We start from the raw sequence: 14,646 nt of genomic DNA on the forward strand, positions 1-14,646 counted from the left end.
AAAAATATAAATAACAGATTAAAACGTGTATTTCGTGTTTGTTCAAGTCACTTTTTTATGTTGAAACAGTTCAGATACACACAAAAAGAGAAGAAAACATGACTTTACATAACAAAGCTTTCCTATAAACACTAGCAACTAGCAGAATAAAATTCACTGGTGCAAAATGTGAACTAGCCTAGATAGTGTAGTGACAGTACATCATATGTCCCCTGAGAGTTCCCGCTAATTGCATTAAGACAATGTCTCTGGTGGGAACTGCAGTTGTACAAACAACAACTACCGCATTTAATTTCCCATTTATTACAAATACACCTCAAAGCCTTGTGAATCTTGTTAAGCTCAGACACAGCTATGCATGCAAATACTCAAACATTAGCTGCTCAGATACAATGTACCGACACAAATTAACTTACTAACTAACTTATTTTGTTAGCTTCTCATGTTCCATAAAGATGTTTGCATCTTACAAACAAGTCCAGTGCAACCCTGCTTTTTTGTACTGCATTGATGGTTCGCCTCTACGCAGGGTGCAGTGAACAAAGAGAATTTTTGATGATGTGTTTTCTTTGTCCAAGCAAAGGTTAATAAAAAAAAAAAAAAAAAACACAAAGTCTCCCAAAAAAAGAAAGGCCATTTGAAAAAGTGAGAGCTTTTCAGTTGGCACAGGGTCATCAGTCAGTCCTGAATCTTTTATAGCACAGCTGAATGACCTACTGCTCTCACCACCACCATCTCCCTCTCACACACACACACACACACACACACACACACACACACACATACTGAAGACGGGCAGAAGCAGTAAATTGCACACACACTGGCCCACATGGGCAGTCCGTAAAGATGGGCATGCACACAGCAGCCTGCTGTTACCCCTGCACACATGCAGCCCCTGGCTAGATGGGCATTAAGAGTTCACCACACTCACACTCTCGGAAACACATACAGTATGCCCCCAGAGTGAATAGTATTGGTTTGAAGGGCAGAGGGGCGGGTTGAGAGGTGACCACTGTCCAGGTGTGCCTCTCCAATTATCTGCTGCCGCTGCCTCTAAAAAGCACCACACACACACACACACACACACACACACAGAAAAACATTCCCTCCCATCTCGTATTCCCTTCTCATCTCACCCCACCACACAATTAAAGCATCTCCCTGCTCCAGCACCTGGTCTCCTGCTGTAGAGCAGTGAGGGAGGCAGGTACAGGAGGAGAAAGATCAATTTGATATCCTGTTTGTATTGTATGCGCCTCTCTTGTCTGCATCACAGCCTGTGTCTTGTATTTCTTCTTTTTTTGTTTGAAGTGAGATGGCAACCTGCGAGAGTCGACCCGTGTGTGTCTGCGGTGCTATTTGGCATGCCAGCGACTGCTATTTGACTTTGAAAATATGAAATCTGTGAGGAACACTGGGATACGGCAGTGGAGGAGGAGGAGGATGGGGAAGGAGCGGGGAGAATAAGGCGAGATTGAGAAGAGAGAGAGAGAGGGGTCTAGATGAACACTGATGGGTTCGTGTGAAGAGGAGAAAGGAAAAAATGTGGAGGAGGTACGAGAGAGGAGAGGTGGAGGTGAGCGGGGAGAAAACTGTTAAACAAACAGAGAAAGTAATAACAGAAGCTGAATGTGAGAACGTTGTGGGGGATGAAAAGAAAAGAGGGGATAGGAGCAGATCAAAACGCCGGGGGGGCGACGAGTGAAATAGCGAGATGAAACAGGAGGCTGAAGAAAAAAAAAATGCGAGGAACATATAGCAGGAGAGGCAGCAGCATCCAGGAAAGAGAGCGTGGAGGGACGCCATCCACGGGGTCACAGGTTGAGAAAGCACACACACTTGATTGTAGGCTGCAGCCAGACTCATAGTCCAGAGTGGCCTGAGCCTCAGGAGCACTTACCGAGTTGTAAAAGGTTTTCTGTTAGTATATTTATATGGATGAAAATGTAATCAACAGTCAGTTTGTCTATGTTTGTGTTAAGCGCTCATTTATTTTATTTCTGAAATACTGTGAGGTTTCGTTTCCCCACCTGTGTCAGTTTGGTACTTTGTCGACTTCCCACATAAATGTGGAAACAGGGAGGGCGTCACTTCAACACTGGTCGTCTTTTGCGCCATCTGCTGCCCATCTGCTCGGACGAGGTCAGCGCGGACCGCACACCTGCGTTCAGCGATATTCTTGTCACCACAATTGGTTCCAGAGTCTTCTTTTATTTCTGTTTTGCTAAAGGAGCAGATACGCAAAAAAGATATTTGTTAAGATTATGACAAAAATGGCAGCAGGAGAAAACGAACGTGTGACTCTTGTCACTATCGCTCATGCACATTGTGCCACATGAAGATTTTTTCAAATACCTCGTTAGGCTTTCTTCAGCTCTAACACTCTAAAAAAGACTAAAAGTAGACACATTAGGCTCCGTCCCCTGTGTGCTTGTCTCAGTTTACAGTTAGCCTTTAGCTATTTAGCTATTTATTTCTAACTCTTATTGGGCTCCATTTTTTCATATATAACGATGGATGAAGCGCAGCTTGTCGTCACCCATTAGTTTGCATTGGAGTTGGATGCAAGCATTAGTATTATTACTCTGATATTTACTGTCACTAATTGTAATTCAACTTTTTAATTGTAAAGTTACTCTTTCTTTCTTGTCTGGCACTTACCAAAAAGCGCAAATGGAGCCTTGTGGTGATATCTACTGTCGAACTGCAGCTACACACAACAAATCCCCTGGTTAGTTGATTAAATGTTTTGCAGCCCCAGCACTAGACTGTTGCAAATTAACAACTCAACCGTGTGTCTCTGTGATTGATCATGAGTCACGAGTTGTCACAGTCGCCCAGTTTATGCAGTGCAAATTAACAGGAGTGTTCCAGGCAACAGGAGCAAGTTCACACAGAGTGGTGAAGAATCAGAAGACAGTTGAAACTTCTCTTAACGTCGCTGAAACGCATCAAGACTCTGAGATGTACTGTCTTATAGCGTGAAGAAATAAAAATCCACACCCTAAAAGCTCATAGCGTTTGGTCCCGTTTCGGCTCGGTACATATTCTCACCAGGAGGACCACACCAGAGTTCACTAGGTGATTGACGTTGCGGTTGTTTTGGTGAGCACTCAAGTGCGATTACCGTGTTCACACTAGACAAAACGAACTGCACGAAGAGGGAAAACGAACTTGACTTCGATTTAAACAAACTAAAGCCTGTAGGTGTGAAAGCACCCTTAGAGCTTTACCTGAGACTGTCAATAGTGCAGCACATCATCTGCATATATGAACTGCTGCAGCCTCCGTCTACTCTTTCTAGCTTCTAGGAGTAGCAGGCCTTGACATGGCTGTTGTGTATAACTTGACTGGCTCCCTTTGAATTGTCAGAAATACAGTGTTGGTTTATTTTATGAGTTAGTTTTCGATTTATAATCATTTCTTTGACTCTTTACCAGGCAGCTCTTTTGTGGAGAGCTGCTATTTCACTTCATTGTCTCTTCACTCATTGGGAGTTTAGATAGTGGTTGGTAGTTTTTCAGAACTGATCCTTTCACTTCTTTTCTTGGGCACTGTGGTTTTATTTCTAGCCAGAGCTGGCAGTCTTGTTATTTTGGCCTCGACTATCCCCGAAGTTCAGTTTAGACCTTTCAATCTGGCAATAAAAGATTGAGGAGCTGAACCAACATTAATTGATCCCACATTTCTTCATCTGGTTTTATGTTACTCCCCTCTCCTTAGACCAACGTGGGGTCGTAACAGTCGTGACATGAGAGCGATTGTTTTAAATTAGGTGAGAGAAGCTGACTTGATTGGTGATAACTCGTACACTGCGAACACAAACACACTCACATTCACCCTACTACAACCAGCCATAACAAAAGTGCACTGCCACTCTGAGTGGGCACAGCACACTTGACGGCATTTTTCACCTCGCATCTCGACTCCTGAAAATAACATCATAGCATATCAAGTGCATCTTGCTAACACAGGGGCATACTAAGTGTTATTCTGCGCTTTACCCATCTTCCTCGTATATATACGCGCAGCTGGTAGCTGCAGGTATGGTGATGTGTGTCTTGGTAATGCAGGTGTGATTACAGTGTAAATCAGCCTTCTGAAGTGGCACGGTCCTTGTCGCTTTAAGTTATTAATAACAGACCTTAATCTTGGTGCCATATGTGTGTGCACATATTTATTTGTCTTTATTTGTCTGCCATCTGCAGTGTGAGCGTGTAGGGGTGTGTGCGTGTGTGTCCATGCGTGCGTGTGTGTATGCGCATAACGTCATTAACAACGGCACCGTCGTCTCAGGCAAGTGAAGTGGTCCATCTCTGTCAGCTTAGCTTCTCACCTGCCCCCTCTCCACCTCCCAGCTCCCACTGCTACACACACACACACACACACACACACACACACATGCTGTACAGCATGGACACATTCATACATAAACAGCACTGAAAATGAAGCAGAGAAAACAGGATTAATGAAATGAATTGAAACCATGTGAATGGACAAATGCTGTACAGCCTCAATGACTATTTGGTTTTGTGTGTGTTCGGCTGCTGGTGCATTTCGGTGGCAGATAAAACATTAAACACAATTTCTTACACAATATGCTTCAAAATGCTTTTTCTTTATTTTTACATGCACGTGTTGAAAATGACATTGTCAGCTCTTATTGAGGTAGATTCTGTATCCCAGACTTCAATACATACTGCTCTGTATGTCTTTAATTACTGTACCCTAGCTGTTTTCCTCATGTTTGTGTGTTTCTCATCAATGTATGTGAAATGTGCATAATGTTTGTAATATTCTCTGTGAACTGTGTGCGTACACACGTGGTTTTTCCACCTACTAAATGTTCAGTGAGGAATAATGGACAAGGAAAACAAAGCCCACAGGGTAAAGAGCTTAATGTGAGGTGTAGACAAAAGACATGAATCATTTGATTCTGAGAGTGGTTTTAAATGTATTTTTGTTACAAGCTGATAAAACGCAATAGCTCAGCGGAGCTGCAACTTGGTGAACTGCTGCTAATGCAGAGGATCTGGTTTGTGGTATATTACTCTCTTACTCATCATCCACTGCTGCTCATCGAAACAAGGAAGCAGAAGCTCAGATCAAGAACAAAGAGAAAACTTGACAGGAAACGTAAAAACTCTGGAAAGTTATCTCAGCAGCAGTCACTGCTGGAAACCCTCAACAATTTTGCTGATGTGAATCATTTTGTCTAATTCAGTCCACCTCGGAGTTTGTTGAAATGCAGTTAGCGAGATTGTTCCATTGGGTTCAGGACGAAGCCAACAGTATAATCGCAGTTAACCAGGTAAGTAGCAGTTACCTGCAACACACCTATCACATCATAATTGTTTCTGAGGCCTTTTTGGTCTTTGAATGAGCTTCAAACCACAATGTAATGCGCTCTCAGTCACCAGGGAGGGAAGTTTGCTGCAAAAAGCTCACGGTTCAGTCACTCAGTGCAGTTTGAGGATTTTGTGTTATGCCAGGATCAGACTAAAGAGTGATTTCGGCTTTTGAGACAGCAGCTGTGTCATAGTCATAAATATTTGCTGTGGATGAGAGCGTCCCAGAGAACAGGCACACTGCATGATCAGAAGTTGCTCTCTTTACCATATGACAGGATCTGCAACATTAGTTCTTTGTGCTCTGTGCTCTCATGGGAACACGTCGTAGACACAAAACAGCCTGACGTCATGTGTTTTTGTTGCAACTTGATATGAATTTAACCCATATTGAATCATTTTGAACATGTCTGATGCCAACACACAATGAATGTGAATGAGTGTTAAGTCCAAGGTGGTTTCATAATGTTTTACAAAGACCATTTGCAGAATAATTATAATTGTTTCTAAAATGAAATAAAAAACTAAAATCTGTGATTTCTTCATTTATCTGACAAGAAGTATAAAGAAAACATTTTTAGTGTTTTTTACAGAACAAATTCTCGTATTTTGTAAACGGAAGCAAATTTAGAGTTTGAAGCCTTCAACACACAGTCAAAGCAGAGCGGGACAGAGTTTCCCACTGTGTTACATCAAATGTGCTTTTATTTGTACTATTACATGTTTTTTTTATCATGTGGGAACTGAGATTACTTGATAATTATTTGTTATTATTTGTATATTCTCACTGGAAATAGGACAGCAGCTGCTCTACACTCTATGATCACAGTTATCTGATTCCCCTCTTCACGGTACGCCATACATTATCAATGCATTTACATTTAGTCATTTGGAAGACGACTTTATCCAAAGTGTCTTACAACTGAGGCAAAAAGCAAACAAAAAAAGCGAAGTCAGGGTGAAGACATTTGAGGCGAACTCCCGTGAGAAGTGATGGTTCAGTTTCTTGAGTTAAAGCGCCAGGTGGGGGCACAGGAAGTTCTGTCTTTAATGTTTCTCTTTTACTTTCGGACGGATCTTAAAAGCCTTGCTCGGGATCTTCCAAATATTTCTGCTTCACGGCTAAGTTTTGTAGCCTCTTATTTATTGGGTATTTCATAAGGAGGGGAAGCAGATCAGGGAGAGGGAGGGCTGAGGTCTAGCCTGTTTCCCCCAGATCTGCATATTGTAGCTTTAAATTAACTTGCTAAAGTTTAGCCCAGAACCGACGACCTTGTGTCCTTTTGCTAGAGCCTGCTGTGTTGGGACTTAGGAGGTAGCAGTTCTCAAAGATTGTTAATCTTAATGCAGCTGCAACATGGTGGTTTTACATAACACACCAAGTCTCACCAGTTTCTAATTAAATGTATTACTGCACCTACTGTGGTAGTAGTGGTTTCAGAGCACATACCTGTAACAATGGCAACAAACAGACTTAGACGTAAAAATACATATTTATCCAACCATTATTTTCACCATTAATCAGGAACTGACTGTTTTGAAATGTCAGCCTTGATAGATTCTTTATAATAGATGTCACCCGGTATCTGTTTGTATGTCCTGCAGCAGGCACTGATATTAGAAGTTATATGTCATAAATTCTTAATGCATAAGGAGAAAGCAGACAGCCACAACGCGCACACACACACCACAGAGCTCTGTAGGTCTTTATTTAATGAGCTTCAAATGCAGCTCTCCCCTGCTGCGCTGAATAGGGGGAGAAAGATGGACGCATTAGAGAGGAGATGAGGGAGGAGGAGACCCAAAGATGGAGGAAGGGAGGGAGGGAGAGGTGTGGATGAGGCAAAATGGAGGAAGAATAGATGAGGGAAATAAGTAAGGGGGGGAAGGAGAGGGGAGAATGTGATGTCTGGATGAGTTATCACCATATTTATATTTGTTGGCCTTTCTGTTGTGTTGTTGAGAGCTGTTAAAAAGAGTTCTTTTCCTCTGTGTAATTTGAACTTCTCACGTGAATCTCCATGTGAAAGGGAAGTACACTGTGTACTGGAGTTCCTTTGATTGTTAACAAATACTACAGTTTTACATATACATGAGGCTGAAAGGTCCCAAAACCCTTAGAAAATCCAGGTAGCAGCAAAGCAACACTGAAACCGGATTACTGTTTTCAATCTCGAGTTATTTTCATATACACATGCATGTTATACTATACAGCCTTTACACTGATGAATGTGGATAAACTGTCTGACTGTGTAAATACGATGACAATCCTGGTTTCAAAGTAGGTTTGGACTGCAACAGTGACACTACATTACAAGTTGTTTTCCAGACAGCGTCCACTAATGACTGGTGCTCTAATTTACGGTGTAAGCCTGACGAGGCCTCAATATTTTACTCACACTAAAATATTAACTTAAGTTTATGAGAGTGATTCCCAAACAGCTTTTCTACATAGTCTTTAATTCAGCTGATGTTACAGTCTGACGCTTTCTATGTTTCAGTCGATGTCTACCTAATATGTCTCTGCAGTAAAAGCTGCTGCTGTGTCACTTTAATACTCCATGTTTCAACACAAAATGTTTTACAGTGTAAATAGCAGGATTTTTTCACACACATTCCACTCACAGATAAATTGTGAAACAAGGCAAACACAATCATTACTTAAATACTACTAGTTTTTAAAAAATGACTTTATCCACTTTATAAATAGGGTTTGTTTCACAAATCCCAAAGTGAATTGTCAATTAACTGATCACTAATGACAAACGATGAAATGAATAAACAAGCAGATGAAGACAGAGGATTGAATTATATCATGTTCCTGTGTTATAGTTAAGCAGATTTAAGTTTAAAAATTATCAGAGCATTATTATAAGAAAATAACTTAAAGGAGCAGAGGTTTCTTAGAACAAGTTTTGAGACAAAGTGTAACTGAATCAATTGATTAATTGATTACATTTTTAATCATTTCAGGCAGTTTTCTGTCAAAATTGCCACAGATTTGTTAATTCTGTCAAAATTTGCTCATTTCCTAATTGATTTTCCACAGTTAATATAAAAAATGCTAATTAAAGATGTCGCACTGGAACATTGCGACAGACACTTTCCACCTTTTTATAGATCAGATGATTAATCATTTTAATGAGAAGACTAATACTCTTATATTTTAATTACGCTAGAATGTCACAATAGTTTATTGTAAATATTTGCATTGATGTATTTATTTTGAATTTTTTAAATGTCACCAGCCTCGGTGTGTGTGTGTTATAAAAGTTGCTGCTCTGATTATTTGCTCTTTGTCGTCTGTAGCAGCTGACTAACATGTGAAAATCACGGTGGTGGGCCGTAGCAGCCTTGACATGCTCCAACACATGTGTGGTTAGGGTGCGTCTCTTCTTTTGTTTCTCCTCTGTCTCTTCTTTGCTCCTTCCCTCTGTTTTCTCTCTCTTCTCTCTTCTTTCGGCTCTGCGTGCACCAACAGACAAACACACACATACACACAAATATTTTCGACCCCCCTGTCCCGTGTTCTCTGTGCTGGTCCTGGCTTCAGCTCCAATTACCTGGTGACTACGGCAGCAGGGCCCTAAATGGGTTGTAGCACCGAAGAGGCATGTCTGCAACAGCTCGCCCAGTGGGAGGGGAGGGAGTGCAGGAGAGAGGGAGATGAAGAGGACAATGCTCGGGAGAGACTGGGCAGAAGATGAAGAGGAAGAAGCAAGGGGATGATAGACAGCAAGGTTGCAATGTAGAAAGAGGAAAGAAATGCTGGAGAAGAGGAGGAGAATCAGCAGCAAGGCAGAGGAAGAGGAGAAGAAACAGTGAGCTTGCAAAAAAACAACAATGGGCACAAGGAGGAGCAACAAGGCAAATCTATGTCAGTTCTGTTAAGTGTGTTTGATGCTTGTGCATTTGCTATTCCTCAGGTGTCCATTATGCTTATATCATTCTTAATTTTTCCTCTTGTCACGCACTTTCAAATATTTAATCTCTCTGTGTTTTCTGTCACATTTCGACCATCCAGCGTGTTTTTCACCAGTTTTTTCTCCTAATACCTCCTTTCTCATCCCTTTGGTCTTGTCTCTTTTCAGCTTGTGAGGAGAAGAAGGATAAGAGGAGGAGGAGGAGGAGGAGGAGGAAGAGGAGACAGAGGCGGAGGAAAGCAAGCAGAAGAAAGGCCGGGAGTGGGTGAGAATGAAAAGAAGCTGTCATTTCCTGCACAGCTTAAGAAATGATCTTACTGAGCTTAATGCAAGATACAATTTGTGTGATTTATACTACATAGAATTAAAAGCAAATGTGCATTATTGGTCTATTTTTGTATCCAGAGACAAAAATGATCAGACGTACAGCAGCTTGACAACCTGCTGGATACCATCAACAGTCTTAAGAAAACTGTAACATTGGATTAAGTCAAAATGACTAGCTTAAATAATGTGTTTTTAAAAACCATTAGCTTAGCACAATTTTATTAGTTTCTTTGATAATGTATTGATATAGCTCATTCTCACATATCCTCATTTAGCATTCATAAATATAGTATATAAACACTTAATAAATGTTTTAACCCATCATGTTGTTGCAGAGCAGGTATTTCAGTGATTACTGATGCATTCATTAAATATTATAACTTTCCTTTATGAAGTATCCATACTTACATACTTACATACATTTTATTTAAACTGAAGGTCCACTTGCTATGGTTTCACATGTTGCTTTTAGTCCCATCTCATGGCTCTCATCAACAGATAGTCATGAGAAGCAAGAAAATGGATTTTCAAATAAATAAATAAAGTTTCACAGTGAAAACACTCCCAATATTTTATTAATTCTGCTTTTTAAAGAAAAAAATCTAAATCTAAATCTAAAAGGCAAGTTTTGATTGGTGCCCAGAAGGACATGACATATATCTTTTTCATCTCTCATTTCAAACCAACAACACTTCAGATAAAAATAAAAGTAAATATTCCTTTAAGTGGGGTTAAACAGGGTTTTTTCAGCATGTTCTAAATTAAAAGACCTGGTCCAACACATTAGTTATCAATGAGTACAACTTATTCCAAGTTGTCAGTGTCACAACAACCTCTCGTTTTTAAAAAAAACAGCAGGTTCAAAGATCCAGGAGCTCATTATTCAGTGTTAGATCAATTCATGCAGCATCCAGTGAGAACTTTACTTGTTAACTGTTTAACACTGACATCCAACACTTTACTACTTCCTCCCCATAAGTTCTTATAAACTGAGGCATGTTAAGTGCTGTGGTGATTTGTCTTTTGTTTGTATTGTATTTATAGTGTTATTACCGCCTAACTTGTGTTTTGTGTTGCGTCTCCCAACCACACGTCTTTTACAAGCACAATAAAGTGCTGAATTAACCTGATGGATTCCTCCGGAAAATAAAAGTTGCTTTGACCCACAGATATTTCTCACCGCTTCTACAAACAGGACAAGAGCAAGAAAAATGTTGGCGTTATGTTAACGTCAGAGCGTAATACATTCAATTTGCATGTGTACAAACAAACACATAAGGCAGTTTATTGTAACACAGAGAACATAATGCGTCACTCAAGTTGTAGCTTTCATCACATCACATCTAAAGCAGCTTCATTCCTGGTGTGTGAACACGGTATATCTTTTTTTTTTTTTTTTTTTTTTATCGGCTCATTTCTGTTAGCTTCACATGCCTTTCAGTGCTTCTTTCATCCCATTACATATTAATTCAGTATATACATGATTTCAAATTTCACATGAAATTATACTAGAATAAATTATTGAGTAATCATCAAATTACAGCACAAGAAACAAATGTAATGTATTGAATGACACTGAGGAAATGAGCTCTAATTAGTTCAGTCAGATTCAGCCGCTTCGCACATGTCAAACGTACACCTGAGAAGAGAAGCTGTTTGGACTTTTTTCAAGGTCCTGAAGATTTGACATTTCGAACTTTACTAATCATTTATCATTTTCAAATCAGAATAATTAAAGCTGCCATCTGTATTTGTAAGTGTCTCAGAGACATGTTTTGTTATTTTTGTTCTGTCTTGTCAACCTTTTATTACATTTCTATTGAAAATTCATAATTGCTTAGTAATTCAACTGGACACTTCTAAATTAACCTTATTCTGCACATGTTTGCCGTCTCTGTTGTCTCCAGATACATTCACACGACGCAGCACCACACAGGCAGAGTAAGCGATTGGCCAGATGCATAACTTCAAGTGACTTCTAATGTTGCTCTGTCTTTTGAATATGTAAATAACTGTTTGCTAACATCTATCACATGACATCAAATGATGTAATAAAAATGGAATACTCATTCAATTTATTAAAAAAAACGCACATTTTTGTACAGGAAACTTTATGTGAAACTTATTATGAAACTTGAACCTGATCAACTTGATATAAAGCTCTTCCCGGTGTCACCGAAGTCACTGTGTAACTCATTAACTGGGTTTCCATCCAAATGTATTTCTTATTTTACCTCAGTATTTCATATTTTAGCTCAGAAAATGCAAATGTCTGCGCACTTCTATGAACTACCACTATGCAAAATTGTTGGTCTCTCGAGATAAAGAGATGGTGTGCCATGCTTTCTACTAAGGTACATTAAAACCACTGCAGAGGAGTATGGTGTGTGAAGTTACATGCCAGTCAAACCTCAAACTATACATAGAAAACACAATGGAAATGCTTTTCATTTAATGAAAATAAAAATTTCAAAATGTCTCCAAATTTCTGGCGCTGCTGAGATTACAAATGCAAACTGCTTGCTGGAAAACCTGCGTACTGCGTGTCCCTCTTTTTACAGCATGTCTTCTTGTTAATTAGTTCAGATTCAGTCAAGAAATTCTCGGAGGGTCTGTAGTTTTCTCCTGATATGTACCTCATCAGAAGTGAGAGGCTGTTATCACAGTTTGCTTTGTTTAGTCTCCGTCATTTCAGAAGAAGATGCACTGTTGCACTTTAGATCACTTTCCCAGTTCATGTTGTTTTTCTGTATCAACCTCGAACTGCGAGCATGAGGTCACGTGGCAGGAAGCTGCTCTAGTGACCTCTCACGCTGTGCACTGCTACAGATTAGTGATCTTCTCTATGAGCTCGGCCATCGTCTCCATCAGCCACACTGCCTCTGACTTCTCTCCGTCTTCTCACCCTCCGCTGAACCAGTGTGAGTGCCTGTTTTTCCACGTCTCCATATTTTCAGCATGAATCTCTTGTGTTCTTCTTTAGCACGAGTGGGTGGGTGTCTGTCTGGGTGTGTGTCCAACACCAGTCCCACGTTCTGCATCACCATTCATCTCAATTTAACAGTGCTCAATGTGTGACTCGCTGCCTCGGTGTGTGTGTGTGTGTGTGTGTGTGTGGCCATCAGAGACTGTAGATGTATAAATCATTGGTCGAGATTACGGCTGTTTTATTATTCATGATGCAGGCCTTTTATTGCCAGTGATATTTATCTCTTCCTATCTCCCATGACCTGCAAGAAAAAGAGGGATGAGGGAGGGAGGAGGAGAAAGAACGAAGGAGAAACAAGGAGGGAGGGAGAAACCAGTGTGTCTGTGGGCTCGGAGGGGGTGGGAGGCTTTAGCTGAGCCGTACATAAATAAATTTGTTAAGTGGGAGGGTGTGGTTGAGTATGTGTGTGTGTGTGTGAGCGTGTGTGTTACCTTCGATTCTCCCACCATGAGGTCTAGAGACTCCACCACATGCAGCAGTCCTGCCTAACACGTTTTGCTTCTCCCTCTCTTTGTCTTCTCTTGCTCTTCATTTATGCATCTTCTTCTCATTGCTTTGAGTTCATTTACCAGATTAGATTGAATGATTCTATAAAATAAAACGATATGTATATTTATTTATTAAAAACATAAGGCAACATAAGATCCAGTGGCAAAGTAATAATCTTGCTTTGTGCAGTATCTGGTTAAGGGTAGGAAAAGTCTGTGGTTCGTAACAACATAAGCATTACGACGTGCACAGGCGGGAAACTAAACCACCACTCCAACCTCCAACACACCATGACGCCTCTTCTTACCACTGTTCATACTACAGGACGCACTTCCTGTGTTGGCACTAAATGCAGGTTCTGCCATGCAACATAAATCGTGAGGCACACAATGGTCCAGTTTGGGCAGTGTCCACTTGATGCATGGGCCGAGCATCCGCTCCTTTTTGCTATCTTCTTGCACCGCATCTATTTTTGCTGGACTAGCTCGCAGCTAAAGTGTCACTTGTCAGTGTTTACTAATGACTCTGGTTCTCGCCAGTTGGCATCAAATGAACACTTTGTTTCAGTCAGAGACCCTTAAACGTTCGCTCATTATTTGAAGGAGCTCTTAAAGCGTATCAGCACACTGGGTGTCTGCCTGGTCCGTTTCATCCAAGGTATTTAAAAATGTGATGTGCAGACTAATCGTTGGGCACGTGCAGTAGTGGCTGGAGGGGCTGGTAGGGTAAATAACATGACAGTTATTTTTAATTATTTTATGACCCAAAATATTCTATTAACTCAAACCATGAAGTCAGTCCCAAATGCTTCCAGTGGACATCTGATCTGTGGTAGACACACGTTGGAAATGAATTCACCCAGAAAGCAACAAGGCCACAGTCGGTGGACGTGAATGATGAGGTTCCTGTGTTTTGCTTGAAGGTTGATTCGCATACAAATAAATAATGCCAGCTTCCTCTGGGCTCTCTTTAATGTTTTTCTCTTTCGTTATATTTGCTTTTTGATTCATTTTCAAGTGCAACCAAAATTTAAGCAATTATTTATTAAGATCTAAGACCCAATTCTGCCTAACGGCCGTTTGCTTGCATCTTCGTTTGGATATTCAAACCATCTCTCCAACATCCAACCCACAAGGATTCTGCTGGGTTTTCATTTCATGTGGCGAGGCCATTTCAACTAAGTGGTCCCCAAGATACTGTGTCAGTCTCTCTCTATCTCTATCACACACACTCGCGCACACACACACACACACAGTCATGCAGAACTAAAGAGGAGCATGTGTCGCAGGTCAATCTCCCTTTCACCTCACAGGTTGCAGTCACAGCTGTTCACACACACACACACACACACAAATGCGCACATACATACATACGTCTGTAGCTGCATTGTGGAGCCCCCTGGTGAAGCACTGACTCATTGGCTCATGTCCCGTTGGTGGTCCTATTTTTTACATTTTAAGAACGACACTGACACAATTTGTGTGACAACTTAACCTGAATCTGTTTTTTATTTTGATGCTGTAAAAAGCTTGTTTTTCAATGGGCCTTATGAATTATGATGAATAAACAC

This window comes from Anabas testudineus, chromosome 6 (genome assembly GCF_900324465.2).
Source record: "Anabas testudineus chromosome 6, fAnaTes1.2, whole genome shotgun sequence".
Classification (NCBI taxonomy): domain Eukaryota; kingdom Metazoa; phylum Chordata; class Actinopteri; order Anabantiformes; family Anabantidae; genus Anabas; species Anabas testudineus.